The sequence below is a fragment of the Perognathus longimembris genome, chromosome 7, assembly GCF_023159225.1.
Source record: "Perognathus longimembris pacificus isolate PPM17 chromosome 7, ASM2315922v1, whole genome shotgun sequence".
Lineage (NCBI taxonomy): Eukaryota > Metazoa > Chordata > Mammalia > Rodentia > Heteromyidae > Perognathus > Perognathus longimembris.
The window spans coordinates 65,457,883-65,475,187 of record NC_063167.1 but is presented as its reverse complement, the minus strand read 5'-3'; positions in this window follow the sequence as shown (position 1 = coordinate 65,475,187).

Sequence of the window (17,305 nt, the reverse complement as noted above, 5' to 3'; positions counted from 1 at the left end):
ATTGTTCAAGTTCACGATGTTGGCCAATCTAATTGGGCTGAGATGGAATCTCAGAGTTGTTTTGATTTGCATTCCCTTATGGCCTGGAATGATGAGCATTTCCTCATGTGTTTATTTGCCATTCTTACCTCTTCTGAGAAGTGTCTCCTTAGCTCCCTTGCCCATTTCCTGATGGTTTATTAGGTTTGGGAGGGGCTGGTTTCTTGAACTCCTTGTATATATTAGATATTAGGCCTTTGTTTGAGATATTGCTGGTAAAGATCTTTTTCCATTTTTTTGGCTGTCTTTCTAGCTTAATAACCATGTCCTTAGCTTTGCAGAAACTTTTATTTTGAATAGTCCTACTTGTCAAGTCTCTCTCCTATCTGTTGTGTCCCTGGGACTCTGTTTCAGAAGTTTCTACCAGTACCTTGAAGTTTTAATGTTTTCCCTACTCTCTTTTGCAGCAGTTTCAAAGTTTTGGGTCTGACATTGAGGTCTTTGATCTACTTTGATATTAGTGCATAGTAATAAACAAGGTTCCATTTTTAGTTTTCTGCACACAGATGCCCAGTTTTCCGAATATCAATTATTGAAGAGGTTGTTGTTTTCCCACTGCATGTCTTTGGCTCCCTTATCAAATATCAGATAACTGTAAATGTATGGTTTCATTTCTGGGTCTTCTAATCAATTCCATTCATCTTTAGTCTATTTTTGTGACAATAACAGGCTGTTTTTGAACTTATGGCTCTGTAGTATAGTTTGAGGTTTGGTATTGTGATACTACCCACATATATTTGGGTTTATTATAGTCACAATAGGGACCCTTTATTGGCTCACAGGAGCTTTGGAGCTAAAATGGCTGTAGGCCAAGGGTAATGAAACTTTATCTTCCTCAATTGACCAATCATTGCATGGAATTTTTTCTGTCAAGAGAAAATGGCATTGCAAGAGATGACTTTACTTAGCTGAGGTTAGTATCTGCAAGAACATATGGATTGTCTCTCACTAACACTTCTGGTAGTAGGAAATGAGTGACTCAGGCTTGAAGTAAAGTGATGGTCTGATGGGACACTACAATGGTTATAAATCCCACTGCTTGTGCCTCTCAGACTTATTTGCCCTGTAAAATTGTTCTAGGAACAAGTCCCTTCAGCATTTTGGTGGTATTCTTTTCTTTTTCCAGAAAAAGTTTAGTGGTGTAAGCCCCCACTGCCACAGTCGGTGATGGGACTAGGCAGAATCCAGCCCATAGTCCTGAGAGCAGTTAAATGCTTCTTTGTAGCCAGGGACATCATTTCTACCAAGTCCCATGTGTGACTTTTCTAGAGTTGTGATACAATCAGCTGAAAGGAAGAAATTGGAGATTTCAGTACATAGTCATTTGGCTCCATTGTTTCTAGGCCTGAGATGAGGCAGAACATTATGGCGAGAAGCACATGGTAGAGCATAACTGCTGATGGAGGTCAGGGAGCAGTGTGAGGAGTAAAGGAATTAGTGAGGGACAAAATATTCTTCAAGGTATACCCTCAATGCCCAATTCCTTCAAATAGACCCCACCTCCTAAGTTTCTACTAGCTCCTGCTAGCTCATAAGACATGACTCATTAATGAATTAATCCTCTCATAAGGTTAAAACCCTGATAGTCCAATCACCTCCCAAAGATCCTATCTCTAATCATTGCTGCATTGGGGATAAGTCTTCAACACATGAGCTTTTGGGAGGCAGTTCGGACAAACCATAATATCTAACAGTATGCCCAAAGCGGTGTCTTTTGAAAGGCCTCTAGTTTTCACTGTATGCCTTTATTTCAGAATCTTGGGTTTATTTATTGTGATTCTCATATTGTCTTATGCCATAAAGTCTGCAAGGTGTCTTTTACCATCACAGATGCCTGTGAACACATGGAGTTTGTGTGTCCTATGATACAGAGCTGCTGTGTCACAATTTTCTCTGGTAGGATAGCCATCTCTTCTTTCTGGAATGTGAGTCAAACCAATATTCCCAGATTTTAGCCAGCAATGGCCAGGTAACACTAACATGGCTAACATTGGAGGAAGGAGAAAGAACAGAGAGCTTGTACCAATAACTATAAACTATGAATTATATAGGGATTATATAACTATGAATTATATGGGATATTACTAGCAGATGGGTTGAGGGGCCTTTGTTATAGCTTAGGCTTCATACTAGGAAAAAATTTAAATGATGGTTAAATTCCTGATTATTTAATGATTTATTTAGTGCTAGTACTAAGACCTGAATTCAAGGCCTTGTATTCTCACTTTTTTCTGCTTTTTGCTGGTGCTCTACCATTAAGCCACATGTTCATTTCTGCATTTTCCCTGATTAATAGGAAATTAGAGTGTCTTAGGATTAGTCTGCCTGAGATGGCTTTGATTTGAACCACAATCCCTAGATCTCAGCCTCCTGAGTAGCTAGGTTTACAGGTATGAGACACTGGCACTGATTATTTTTTGAACATATATTTGTAATATATGTATATATTAAACTCAGATTTTCACAGATTTTCTTTTCTTTCTTTCTTTTTTTTTTTTTTTTTGCCAGTCCTGGGCCGTGAACTCAGGGCCTGAGCACTGTCCCTGGCTTCTTTTTTGCTCAAGGCTAGCACTCTGCCACTTGAGCCACAGTGCCACTTCTGGCCATTTTCTGTATATGTGGTGCTGAGGAACCGAACCCAGGGCCTCATGTATATGAGGCAAGCACTCTTGCCACTAGGCCATATTCCCAGCCCCTCAGATTTTCTTTTAATTATTATTATTTATAACTTGTATTTCTATAAAGCATCATATCATGAGGTCCATTGTCAAAGGGTGTTTATCTGGTGTTGACTTTCATCCATCCCAGTTAATTGTTCAGAGGTGAGTATTCCATGCCTGTGTCATGCTACATTATTTCTTTAAAGCACACCATTAAGGTTATGGATTTGGGTGTCACTGAACATAAAATTGCCTTCATTGGGAGGAATTAGTTTTTATTCTCACACAAAGACCTTATGCTAGGCAATAGCTAGTAACAATAAAAATCATTGTTCCAAAAATACTTTTTGACCCTGAAGCATAGATGGTTGTTGAATGGTCAGTATTCCAAATGTTTTCTTGTTATCTTGTAAGTGTTCAAGCCCAGCTCATTTAAACTGCTATTTGTGTGATAGAGCTATAAAAGAAACTTTATTATATATATGATTCATCGCTGTGTGTCTGGATTACCAAAGGAAAGATTTCTGTAGTTGCCTTTTCTGTCCTTGTTCATGTCCCTTTCTTGGTATGAGACTCAGAAATCAAATAGGACGACAGAGCAGTTCAGTTCCAGTTACCAGTTGGCAAGCTGACTTCTGTTATCAAAATACATCAGCAACATGTCTATTTTCTCAATTTGAATTCCATCAACCTAAAATGCTCCCTGAAAAAGAATGTGTTCAGCACAACTCAGGTTCATCACCTACCATGGATAGAGCGCCACAGGAGACTCAAAAATAGGAAATAAATGTTCCTATTTTCAGGATTTCAAAGCCTTGTAAATGGCTAATAAAGAGCCACAAAGGAAGGCTGAATGATGAGTGACTCAGGAGGGGTTTGAGCTAGTTGACAGGTTCAAGGTAGAAGGGGACATTTGTATGGAATGGGGCAAGGGTTGAGGTGAACCGGGAAAATTTCCTCCAGTAGAGTTTAGGATAAATCTAGATAAAGCCCCTTTAGCTTTTGTATATCTATTAGTTTACTCTTTGAATAATATTTTAACTCTATTAAATATAAATAAGGCTGATATTGGGAATCAACAGTATTGAAACTATTAATAAAATATATCAGAAATCTATAATATATTAGTAAGTATACTTCTTTATTAAGGTATTAAATAAACATTTCAGTTGCATATATAATAACTTTTGCAATTTTGATGTCATAATGAGCATAAATAATAATTCAATGATGCAATGACTAGAATGTGGTACAAGTATATCTGTGACTTTCTATTTGTGGCAAAGTCACATGTACTTCTAAGATCTATCTACCTATATTTCTACTTATACTTATCATAGAAGAAAATACTAAATTTCAGTTCGAAATTAGTGAAAATGAGGGTACAATTTTCTTCTCACTCATATATACAAGTCCACTTAATTTTATCTCTGAGTTTTTTGTTAAGTAAAGGCTAAGGACAGATGACCTACAGGGACAAACAGTACATTGACAAGGAAGTGGAGAGAGGGAGAGAAATCAGAAGGGAGAGTCTTTCCAGGTAGAACAATCTGAGGAAAGACTTTGGGGACAGGGATGGCTGAAAGGTATGTGCTTGGGGAATGTGATACTTGGTGTATAGAAAGAGAAAAGATGGTAAAAGGCTGGGCATGCCTGAGGAGACCTTGTATCAGTGGGGAGCCATCTGTGATATCTTTGAGCAGGAAACTGACATAAACATACTTTTGTTTTAGGAAAGTAATTTGTAGTAATGGAAGCTGGGTTAAAAAAGGGCTGGAAGCAGGAAATCTCTTATGGTACTTTATTGCATTGGTCAGGAGAAATACACTGAGAGCTTGTAATTCAAGAGAAGTTATAAAAAGAATCGCTAAGCAAAAGGCTATGAAAAGGCAGACTGAAAGGGCTTGGCAACAGGGTAGTTGATGGAGAGTGAGGAGCAAATAAGATTATATGTATTTAATTTCTCATACAGGGATGATAGGAGGCGAATAATCAAAACAGAACACAGCCAGATGGAAAAATTTGTAGCACAGAGTTGGAGCTCAGGATATATTGAAAGTTTGAAGGATTCACGTGCTATTCATATGGAAATACTCAACAGGCAGTTAAAAGATAAGAGTCTAGAATTTGGACAAAAGTTCAGGGGCTGCGGATGTAGATTTGGTAATCAGACGAAAACAGCTGAAATTAAGGGAGTGAAAGAAATTGCGAAAGAGTAAGTGTGCTGGATCTTGAACCTTGTGAGACTTCTTAGGCTGCGCAGCCTATGTTCCAAGAAGAGCTGCTTCACATTTTGCACATTTAGTCCCACAAAGTGAAGAATGTTCCTTCCATTTTCAGATACTTGACTTCCTCAAAGATCAATATGTTGGCTTCCTTTCAAAGACAATATTTCTAGTTGGGAAAGTTGGAGTCTCAACAAATAAATATACTTTTACACTACATGCACAATGACAGAACTGTATGTACTGGTCAGGGTGAGAAAGAGAAGGATAAAGTCAATTTAGCTGGGAGGGGAGAAAAGGAAGTGTTAGAGGAAGTGACATGAGATTTGTGTTTGAGCACGAGTAGCAGCTTGCCAAATGGAAAAGGTATTTGATAAATCCTCAGCCCAGAGATCTATCTCTCTGTGAGTGACTCTTCCTTTGGAATTTCTAAACAAACAAACAAAAACACCAAGTCTCCTAAAATTTGCCTATAAAACTTTATCCTTCCTTCTAAATCTTTTCATTTGAAATGTAACTCCATTTTCTCTAGTTCTATTATTATTTATTTATTACTTTTTATCCTTAAAGTAGTTGTACAAAGGGGTTTCAATTAAAAATGAAGAAAATTCAGTAATCAACTTCTTTCAAAAGAGCACCAAGAGTTGTTTGAAAAGTATCCAGTAAGTGCAACATTAAAAGTAATACCAGGGCTGGGAATATGGCCTAGTGGCAAGAGTGCTTGCCTCATATACATGAAGCCCTGGGTTCTATTCCCCAGCACCACATATATAGAAAACCGCCAGAAGTGGCACTGTGGCTCAAGTGGCAGAGTGCTAGCCTTGAGCACAAGGAAGCCAGGGACAGTGCTCAGGCCCTGAGTTCAAGGCCCAAGACTGGCAAAAATAAATAAATAAATAAATAAAATAAAAGTAATTCCATGCTCGATGAAACATGGACATAATTTTAGCAAACTCATCTGTGTGCCATTTTTTTTCCTTCGGACAATATTCATAATAATTTGTACCCTTTCATGGATATCAAGGCATGGATAATAGAATTCACACAGGTGAGAAACCTTGTAAACATAGAAATCAAACAAATTGTTATATTTATTTTTAAAATTTTTTTCATGGTCTTGGAAATGAACCCAGAGCCTAGTGCTCAGTAGGTTGCTTTTTATTTTCTTTTTTGGACTTAGTTATTTGTCAGATAAAATCTTGAACTGTTTCCCCAAGTTTATTTCAGACTCTGATCTTCCTATCTATACCTCCCACAGAACAGATACTATAAATTGTACTACCACAACCAGCTTGTTACTTGAGATAGGATCTTATTAACTTTTATGCCTAGGCTGGTCTTCAACCATATCTTCATATTTCTGAACCACAATCCTCATAGTCTTGCCTCCCAAGTATCAGGAATTATAGTCATGAGCTACCATACCCAGATATTTTTTCTGAACCACAATCCTCATAGTCTTGCCTCCCAAGTATCAGGAATTATAGGCATGAGCTACCATACCCAGATATTTTTGCTGATTTTTGTCTTTGCAGTACTACATCAAGACAAGGTTTTCTCCTGCTTTGGATTAGAGCTATAGTCTTACCCTTTGGCACCCAGGATCACAGCTACCAAGAACAGAAGCAGTTCTTTGACAGAATAAATAATCAGACCCCCCCCTCTCTCAACATAATTGTCAATCAACAAAATTATCTTATAATATAAAATCAAATAAAACAAACTTATCACATACATATTTAATTTTAAGTTGGACCAGGACTTACCAGTTTCCTTCATTAACTCAGTTACTCTGAAGTCACAAGAGCCAAGACTCTCATATAGAATCATTTGACCAATTGGAAAGAACTGGGATATTATGGAAGAAGGCACAGAAATAGATGAAAGGTGAAGACAGAGACAATAAAAGAGATTCAATTATATGCTGACAGGAGACTCAAGGAAGAGAATGAAACTTCTAGACACCTATACATACAGGTCTACCTCTCTAAAAAGTAGTTTGATCATATATTTCCATGTGTTCAGACATCTTTCTACTTAGGGCTGACTCATACAAATGCCAACAATGCATACATACCTTGAAGGAAATAAGGAGTAAAATGAATACTTATGTAGGAGCAAAGAGTCTGTTACATCATAGATTATCCTATATAGATGGTAGGCTGGGAAGAAAGTAGCAGGCTCCCAGAACCCTCTCTTAGACATTCAGGGACTATCTGGAAGCATGTCTAACCTCTTTACTGAACTTCCTTAACTAAAATGCTCAAGAAATACTTCTCACATTGACTTATGTAACTAGAACTTGCTAATGTCTGGGTTAGACCATCTGTCTTCTGCTTTGAATGAATTGGTTAAAAATTCAACCCTAATTGATCCATATAGCATCTTCTCTGTCTCATATCCTATGTCAGAATTGGGAGGAAATATATGGGCGTATAAACCTTTTCTTGAGGAACATGGGAACATTGAATAGGTAACCAATACCTCCTACCTCTTCACCCACTGTAGAAAACAAAAATCAAAGCCTATCATGTCTCCAATGAGGAGTTATTGCTTTGCTGGTGATGGCATTTTACTAGGTTGATATGTAGTTAAATAAGACCCAGTTATATGAAAGGATTCTACTATGAGTTTTCATGAGCTTAGACTTAGCTTGTGTTTGCCTTCTGGTTCCTGAATTTTATTAAACAATTTTTGTTTAGCTTGTTGGAATCCACACAAGATGCTCTTTTCAATCCATTGTTTAGGTTGTAGAAATATGACCCTTCTGGAAGATAGCAACAGCCACAAGTTTAGATTGAATTAACGGTGTTAATAAAAGAAATATACTCCTTACCTTACTTATGTAACTCTAACCCTCCTGTTCATCACCTTTACAATAAAGATTAAAAAAATGGAGAAGACTAAAAAATTATTTTTTCTCTGCTGAAAAGACATGTTTACTTTATTCACTGGCAAGGATAACAATAAACATATGTACTAGTTTGGCCTTTGTTTCTACCCAGAATTGGACCCCTTGAATACAACAATCCTCTCTCCTATCTGCCCTTTTCACTGACAGGGTTTTAAAACATAGGGCTGATAAGGAAATCAAAGGTTCTCCTGTAGAGTCATTGCAAGGGCCTACCATCCTTCTCCAACTTATTTTTCCAGTATCATCTCCCATTGCAGGTGGTTCTCTGATATACTGCGTTTTGTGGAATATTGATTAACTCTGTGATCTTCACATTTTCTTTTGTTATTCTCTTCACCTGAAATAGTGTTCTTTTCTTAGACTATCAAACTTTGAGGCTGTAAAAGGCCTACTCATTTTGCAAAACTTAACCTAAATATTTTCAGTACTTTGGATGTGCCTTTATGATTTTCTTTGCATTTCTGTAGCTCTTCATGCACACTTCAAATAGCACAAAGATTATTGTGTTAAACTGAATGGTATAAACAGTATTTGGCACAACAGGCATGCCAAACACTAGCTACTAGTTTTACTTATCACATTGTGCCAAAGACAAACACTTCTACATAGGTGTAAATTTGTAACTCCTTCACTAACCTATCAGCTATTTAAGAATAAGAGAAGACAGTAATTTACTTTTATGCTTTGAACCTTGAACTTATATCTTCTTATCAAGGAGAAACACAAAAAGCACTTGTTGAAATATTGACTTAGTGAACCTACTACCAGAACCTACAAGGAAAGAATTTAGAGCAGAACAATTTTGAACCCTGCATTGTGCCAAGGTATTCCATTGGCCTTTATATGTCTTAGCTGATTTAACCACAAATACTCGCTGACACATATATTGATTTTGTTTTGCACATGAGGACATTGGGGATGAGGGACGTTAAGTAAAATGCCCCAAGTCAATGGCTTGAATGAAGAGAAGCAAGAATCCAACAGCATTTATGACTCCAATTCCTGAGCTCTTGCATCCACACTATGATAACAATCAATGATATCACATTATCCCCAAGGGAGCTAGTATGTGGACAGCAAAATGGCTCCTAAAAGTTACCAATGCAGTTCTCAACAACGAAAGGAAACACTCATCATTTTAACCTAGAGTTAGTTTTTAGTATTTTTTGTTATGTTTTTATAGGTATCTTCAAATTATGCCACCAGCATGGACTGTAAAACTGTATTTCAATTGTAAATTCCCACAAGGGCAAATCAAACTTTGAGATAGAAATACAAATGAATGTGTTTTCAGAGGATCCTAGATGCACCCAATCTTCTCATTATGTATTTTAATTAGAGGTGTGTGGTTGGCTCTTAGGGATGTGTGTGTGTGTGTGTGTGTGTGTGTGTGTGTGTGTGTGTGTGTGTGTTGGGGATGTTGGGAGCTGAAATCATACAGATGTGGCCTCATTCCATCTGAGCCCTTCAAGTGACTGTAAACCTTAAATTGAGGTTGGAGCCCAGCATGTGACAATCTGCCAAGAATGGTGAGAACAATCTTCGTGCAAAGGCTGACTACAGAGGGAAGTACAGAAGTATGTATAGAGAGATATATAGGAAGCTAGGAAGCCCTAGACTCATGTTTATGCTCCATGCCTTTCTTCTACTTTGTTGTACTATTTACACAACCTGTAAGCTCAGAGAACTAAGTGATTTTACCTGTCTTGATGATTACAGGGGCAGGAATAGGAAGAGTTTTAGTTTGAAGTGGCTTTTGATTTGCATTAAATTTGAAATTATAAACCACAGGAATTTTCAGAGATGGAGTGATGAAGAGGGAGAGAGAAGAGGAACAAGAAAAATGAGGAGAAGGAGGAGAGGGGAAGAGGGAGAAAGAGAGGGAAAGGAGGGGAGGAATGGGGAGGAGAGAGGATGGGGGAGGGGAGGAAAGGGTGATAGTGAGGTGCAAACAGCAAAGAGATCTGGGTTGGAATTTCGTTTGCCACTTATGAGCCTTGTGTTGGCTTTAGGTCAAGTTTGATCCTATGAAAAACTCAATTTCTTTATCTATGAAATTGGGATAACATTTTCACTGCTAGATGATCATGAGACTTGTAGGTAATGCATGGGAAGTAACTGGCACCTAAGAGCCCCATGAAAAATGCTTGAGGTAGCTGTAAGCGTTTTTGTTTTTATTGAAAAATGTAAACTTTAAACAGCCCTATAAAGAATCAGGACTCAGGACAGATGTGATTCATACTGATGATAACGCTCTTGATGCACTTTTTCATGTTTCTTTGCCTTTCTCATGTCCCCTGTTTACTTCTGGTTAAATTAATGTTCCAGAATCACTTTTTTCAATCCTCACCTCTGTTTCTTTCCCCAATTCGTTTAGAAAATTGAAACAAAAGTGGCAGAACTGATCAGACGAAACAATCCTAAACTTTCCTTGGAAATTAAAATGGTCCAACTTTCTAACCAGAAAGTCTTTTCATTTCTTACATGTCAGTCAGTACATTGTTTGGACACTTGGGTGAATGAAGGTATAAATTTGCCTACTATTGTTAAAAGTATTGTTGAAATGACTTCCTGTGGGTGTCCTGTTTTGTTATTTAGAAAGCAGTTGCTCTGTTTCAGAAAGTAACTGGTAGATATCTTTATACTGCTAAGCATCTTACAGATTCTTACAGACTGCGGAAGTTGTTTTCTGGAAGGTTTCACTAAGTTTTTGATGAGCCTTCAAGACCTCAGTCCTGAGCAACATGGAGGATTTTTCCCAGGCTAGGCCAAGGTTGCCAGTGGTGACAGAGATGGACATTTAACTTGTTTGTAATTAGGTTGTAAAGCTGAATCCTGACATTTCTTCTTTACACCTTACCCAAAACTGTACTCCTAACATGGGATGTTTAAAAAATAGATAAAAGAATTGATAGAATTAGCATACATTAGTTAGGATTTCTACACTTTTTTTTTTGTGCTAGTCCTGGGGCTTGAACTCAGGGTCTGGGCACTGTCCCTGAGCTTTTTTCACTCAAGGCTGGTACTCTACCATTTGAGTCACAGATCCACTTCTGGCTTTTTGGTAGCTAATTGGAAATAAGTGTCTCACAGACTTACCTACCTAGGCTGGCTTCACACTGTGATCCTCACATTTCAGCCCCCTGAGTAGCTAGGATTATAGGCATGAACCATCTATGACTTCATTTCAATACTTATTTTACATCACAAAATTCTAATTTGTGGGCCAGTGATTGAAATTCCTGCTGTGTATCTTCAAAGCACACCTTACTCACAAAACACCTCAACAGTCTCATCCCATTTCTTAGGGACAATTTAATAGCAGGCCTGTTCAGTGAGGCACATACAAATTCATTACCTTTATAAAATAGTCTGCAGGAATTTTACTAGTGTCCTAGGCAGGGTTATTAATGATTTCAATCACACATTTCTACCAAAGAACAAAGACATTCTGTCCTGTGTTAGCATTTGTGTGTGTGTGTGTGTGTGTGTGTGTGTGTGTGTGTGTGGTTTCCTTGATAATGTTCTAAATCAAAACATTTACCTTGAATTTTCCAATCATTTGTGTTAGTTAGCAACCTGTTACAATTGCAGTATTTCACTGTCCTTGTGCTAAATGTTGTTTTAAGATGGCATTGTCTAAACTGGAGACTTATCCTTGGCTTCTAGCTATATTCAAGCACACACACACACACACACACACACACACACACACACACACACAGATGTTTATGCTGCAACACAGAAGGTCAGCTGAAGTTTGTGTTACTCACATTTAATTTTTCAAAGGCAAATTGGGCAGGAATAACATGAAATCTTGGTTTTAGTGTTTTCTCTGACTTTCAACTTCACTCTTTGCTAATCTCATGTGAGATATTTGATGAAGTATTATAATTGAAATGCTCATGGCTTCCAGAGGTTAGACTCTTTCTTTTCTTTTCCCTTCCTCTCCCCTCCTTCCCCACTCTTCTTCCTCTCCCTCCCTCCCTCCCTTCTTTCCTTTCTTTCTTTCTTTCTTGCTGGGTACTGCAGCTTAAACATAGGGACTTATGTTCTCCCTTAGCCTTTGCCTGCTGAAAGTTGACACTACCATTTGAGCCACATCTCCAGTTTTAAGACTGTAAAGGATTTTTGAAACCTGTGGTTTATTTTTATTATTTTTAACTTATTATCTTTAAGTAGTTGTACAAAGGAGTTACTATTTAACAAAGCAGCCTATGAATACAATGTATCTTGATCAATGTCATCCCTTTCAACATTCTTTCTGCCTGTCCCTTCCCTCCACTTATGGTTTAATTTAAAGCTCTGTATCATGAGTCCAGTGTTGTCTGGGTTGGAAAGTTTGAATGAGCACTCTTCTCTTGTCTCTGCTACTCTGTATTTGTTTGTTTCAGACTTAAGCTCTGTGATGAGATGCTCTGAGTCTCCTGTATTTTCAGGTTGGTCTAGATAGGATGGAGGGACTATGGTCAATAAATAGTTTAGATCTCGATTCCCTAAAAAGTAGACCAGGTATAGAATATAAATGGCCAATATTTAACTCTATCTGCAGCGATCTTAGCATCCACAGCATCTACTAGATTTGAATTCTATACTGTAATGAGTCTAAAGAATCCAGTTTGGATCCAGCTCCTGTTTTCCAGAGAAGGAAGTGATTGGCCAAGATTGGGTATGTATCATGAAGGACTTTCACGGACCTATTGAAATGTGAACACAGGGGTTTCACAGTGGGACTTAGTGCATTTCTGCTTCATCAGCAGTTATGGTTAATGATGTGATAGAAGGAGAAGAAAGGTTCTTGTCTTGACTTTTCTACTAACTAGCTGCGTGGCCTTCAACAAATCACTTAATCTCTTTAATTTGGGTTAGATATCTGTCAATGAAACCAGTTTTACTAGATGATTTCAAAGGCTCTTTCTAGCTCTGAGACAACCCTGTGATTCTCATAAAGGGATATTTTGATTGGGACATTTCATTTGGCACCTCATTCATACAGATGTCTTAACTCAAAGTATTTTGGTTTTTGTAGATTTACTACAGGAATTTATCATTCTGGTAATGCACATTGGAGTGAAATCCATGCTTGTGTATCCATCTTTTTAAATGTACATCATGAGGAATGTTGGGTGGACTAAGGGTAAGTATTACTATTGTTGTATTCATTTTTACCAACTCCGTCAGGCTATGTGAATTAAATAAGGAATGGTCCACACTACAGAAACTGCATTTGGTGCAGACTCTGGTGTCTGTGTCCTCCAAAAGCACTGATATTGAATATACTTTTTTTTTTTTTTGTTGCCACTAGCCAGAAAAAGTTTCTAACTTGAAAGTAAATCAAACATAAAAGGGACAAATGATTTTTAAAAGACTTGTTTGAGCCATTGTAACAGCACCCATTGTCTCTGGCAGACAGCACAGCTGGGGACCACTTAGCTTCTTTTGTCCTATACCTGGTGATCCAGCAGGTGAGACCAAGGGAGAGGTACAGGTTTTTTTTATAAGATTATGAATAATGGTTGGAGGTATGAACTGAGGCTCAAGAAGTCTGTGGGGGTCTCCTGGGGATAAAAAAGCCAGGCAGGCATCTTTCATCTCTGATTCTGTATATCCTTCAGAAAATTTAACTTTTTCCCTTCCTTCTTTCTGTCTTTTTTTTTTTCTTTTTGCCAGCTGTCTGGACAACTTCCTATTTTACTTTTTCTCTATAAAGACATTACAGTCTTTTTTGGAAATCTCATTTTAGCATGAATGTTTCTGGACTTGAATAGTAACTTCACACCAGGAAGAATTTTTCCCTGACATGTTTGCACATGAAGAATAGAAAAGGATTTGGTAGGCAAGGGCTGAACAAGGCAGAGATTTCCAATCTGGGAGGCAATACTGAAAAGTTTGCATTGGTAGCTCTTGTCCAAGACTATCATTTGAAAAATGGCTTAGGGATTTCAGAGAGTTTTTTGCTCTCCTTTTTAGCTTTTTTTAAATTGCAAAGTGATTTATATAGAATGAAGTGCATGTATCTTAAAAATATAACTCTGTGATTACTGTCTCTGTCTTTCCCTGTCTCTGGTCTCTCTCTTTCCCTGTCTCTGGTCTCTCTCTCTCTCTCTCTCTCTCTCTCTCTCTCTCTCTCTCTCTCTCTTTTTCACGATGGGCCTTTAGATTATGTCTTACCAAGTCTGCAGCATCCAGAAGGCTATTTTGTGATATCTCCCAGGATATAAGTTCTTCAATTTATATTTCCTCATCACTTTTAGCATGTTTAGAGGAAGGACTTAGAGTTGTTCAATTCACAGATATTATTGTGACCAATTTACCCCAATGGCTTTATTTTAAACCTTGGCAAAGCTTAGCGCCAGAAAACTTGTTTGAGTCCCATGTGGGTGTGAGGTACTAATTCCAAGGAAAAGTATTACCATCTTCTACAGATACCTTTTTCATGAATGGTAGTTGCAAGACACAGTAAACTTCGAACAGTGGGATTTACAATCATCCTCATCCTCCATAGCCATATTTGTGGCTTCCTATATAATGAGGTGATTCATCATGGTATGTCAACCATAGAGAGTTCATAATAAATGAATTTGGTTTCTTAAAAAAGGTATTTATGTCTAAACACTTTGTACAATAATCTGATATTGCCCTTTAAGGTAAGCACATATGATGCGATTTGCATATGAAGAAACTATGCATTACTCTTACTTGACTGACTGTCAGCTTTCGCAGCTGTACCTGGTAGCCTCAAGGTCTGTCATTGTTTCCATGATAGAGCTCATTTTTCAAGGGTTAATAACATAGACCTTAACATTCACTTTGGGTTGAAACTTGGCAAGCACTATGAGTATACAGCCCAGAAAGCTGATTTTTAAAAATGGCTTAAATTGATTTACCCTTTTCAAATTAGACTATGTCAGAATAATAGTACTTTGCATCAGCTCTAATGCTTTACATTTATTTAATGTGAAAATTTGTAAGCTATTATTCCTAGGTTGTGATTTGGGGCAGCTCTGGAACAAGTTAAATGAAGGTTGGTTTCCATTAAGAATTCTAAAAGAAATTGGCAAACTTTGACTTTTTTGTGGGGTAATATCATTGCTGTTTTAAAAGAAGCAATGTTATTGTTCTTGTCTTTAAGAGAAGAGGGCAATTGGAGTAGAGGATGCAGGTTGAAAAGGTAGGTTAAAAATGTTGGAAATTGTGTTTAGCTGGGTAGTATGCCTACCCCACAAAGATTCTCTCAGCTCAGCACCTCTGAATGTGTTCAAACTGAATTAAGCTGAAGTGCATGCATTTGTTCATGGTCGTTAGCTTTTCAGTTTTGTAAACCCCATATAGAAATAGAGAAGAGCCTATTTGTATTCCCACGGTTGCACATATTTTTTTGCTACTTCATTCAAATGTACATTTCTATTTTATATACATTTGTTAAAAATATGGACTCTTTCATCATCCTTACTGAGTCAACAGAAGTTAAAACTCCACATTCATATTTTTCTCTTTTTAAAATTACTTAGATGTCAGCATATTTGTATATTTAATATGCAACTACATTCTGGGGAAGAAATGCTGCTGGGCTCTTTCCATACTGAGGAATCGTGTCAGTGAGAGAAGAGTTGAACTAATGAGGACATTATTCTCTCAATGTAAACTTTGACCAACTTTTAACTGATCAAAATACAGACTTGGGGGAGGAAATTCTCACATATATCACTTACAGTGAGACAAGATCAACTCATGTCAAAAGATGAAGCTTGTTCTTTGTGCTGGACAAGAAAAACTCTAAAGTAGTTGGTATTGAAGTAAAGTCTGCAATAATGTACAGACATATGGATGGATAAATGTGTCTAGATTTAGCAAAGTGCAAGGAGAATAGCCAGTTTGAGGCCAGAATTATTTTACCATTTGTTAAGCACTTATAACCTTGAGCACGCTAATTATCCTAGCTGATTCTCAGTAAGGTTTATAAAGTGAATGCCATGGTACCTTATTCAACTACATAGTGGTTGAATAATAAAAGGAGACTATTGTTAGGATGGTGTAATTGTAAGGATTTAAAAATCAATCTGACAAGCCAGGAACCAGAGCTCATACCTGTCACTCTAGATATGTCAGAGGCTGGGTAAGGATGATTGCAGTTCTTGGCCAGCCTGGGCTGAAGGCAAATCAAAACCAAACCAGAAACAAACCAAAAATAGTCACTTGGTGAGAATGTAAATTATCCCAACAATTATAAAAATCAGAATAGAAATTACTCCAGAAAAGAAAGAAGATCTGAGGATTGTGCTTAGAAGCTATCCTGGGCAGGAATGTCCATGAGACTCTCATCTCTAATAAATTTCTCAAAAAAGGCTGGAAGTTGAGCTGTGGCTCAATGGTAGAATGCTAGCCTTGAACAAAAGGAAGCTAGGAATAGCACTCAGGCCCTGAGTTCAAGCCCTGGGACTAGCACACACTACACAAAAATAGATCTACCACAGAATCCTGCTACACTCCTCATAAGAATGCAAAGGAATGCAAATCAACATGCATGATATATTTTTGTGCATTCATGCTTAACAACAGCACGGTTTACCATAGCTAAGAGCCAGCCTAGATCTCCAAGAAATAATGATTGAACAGCTAAATATGGCATACACACAATGGATTATTATTCAGCCATAAAGAAGAATGAAATTAGATTGCCTGGAAGAAAACTGGATGAACTGTGGATCATTACATAAAGGAGAAAAGCCACTTTCAGAAAGATGAATATGACATGTTTTTGCTCATATGAAGAATCCAGACCTAAGAAAAACAATAATATTACATGGTTGTAAAAGGGAAACTTTACTAGAGAGAACAGCAAGTGAAAGAATGGGGGAAATTATAGAAATTATATGCATGCATGAAAGTAAGTACTCAGGGTAATAAGCACCTCTGGATAGAATGATATCACAGTTGTTGAAATAGTGATAAAGATAGCATTAGTAAACAACCAGTATGGCAAAACCAGTAAAGCAGAACACTGTGAATGGCTGGACTGTGGGAAAGAAGAGTAGTTGAGCCATGAACAATACATTTTTTCTGGAGAGAGAAGTCTGTGAATTGCAGGCAAGTGCTTTTTACTGCTACTTCCCCATTAACATTACTACTGTATCTAGAATGACAAGCTAGACTTTCTTGACTTCATGTAGACTTTCCATGACTTCCTGTCTCTTGCGTTAGTTATGTGGTACAATAATACGCCTCTCATTGAGATAATTTGAATATGTAATTTTAAAAAGCCCAAATACTTAGTGGTTGGTCTGTTGATTCAAGGTAACTAGAGAAAAGAACCTGGGCATTTTTCCTGAACCCAAGCGAAATCATGAAGACATTGTGAAACATTTTTTGACCATAAAATATGAGTCAGAGATGAGCACTGGTAGCTCATGCCTGTCATCCTAGCTCTTTAGGAGGCTGAGATCTGAGGATTGCAGGTTCAAAGCCAG